The sequence below is a fragment of the Apium graveolens genome, chromosome 9 (assembly GCF_009905375.1).
Source record: "Apium graveolens cultivar Ventura chromosome 9, ASM990537v1, whole genome shotgun sequence".
In the NCBI taxonomy this organism is placed as follows: domain Eukaryota; kingdom Viridiplantae; phylum Streptophyta; class Magnoliopsida; order Apiales; family Apiaceae; genus Apium; species Apium graveolens.
Window position 1 is genome coordinate 152,918,836 of NC_133655.1, and position 610 is coordinate 152,919,445.

The following is a 610-nucleotide window of genomic DNA, read 5'->3' on the forward strand; positions in this document are numbered from 1 at the left end:
ATTCTAGACATATAAAAATTTAAATACTCAAATAATATCACATCTAAACACCCAAACATCAATTCCACTTATCAGATAATTCACCTAAAATCACATAAATAATTCCAAATAATTATAATAATAATATTTGAAAATATGGGATATTACAATCTACCCACCTTATAAGGATTCCGTCCTCGGAATCAGTAGAAGAAAGCACTAAGGGTTTTCTAACCAACTTTCCATCACACCGCCTTACTTTGACTTGACCAGGATACTCAACTTAACTTGATTGGTATACCTTCGAATATTTGAGATGATGAAACATATAATTTCAAAGAGAAAAGAATTTGATACCATAACGGAACCAAAGTCTGAATTTGAGAAAAAATATTGTTGAAATAAAAGAATAACTGAGAGATCAATATGATCAAATGAACTTGGTATTGCGTGTCCAAATTAAGACACTACTAAAGGTTATTAACCTTCATGTATTCACAACACACACAAGTGATGGCGTCCCATCCAACTCCTATCACACAGACAGGTATACCTTGTGTCCCCTAAAGTTAGGGTTGTTCATCTCAGTCAAAATAAAAGAATATCAAAGGAATTCAAAATTAAATGAATA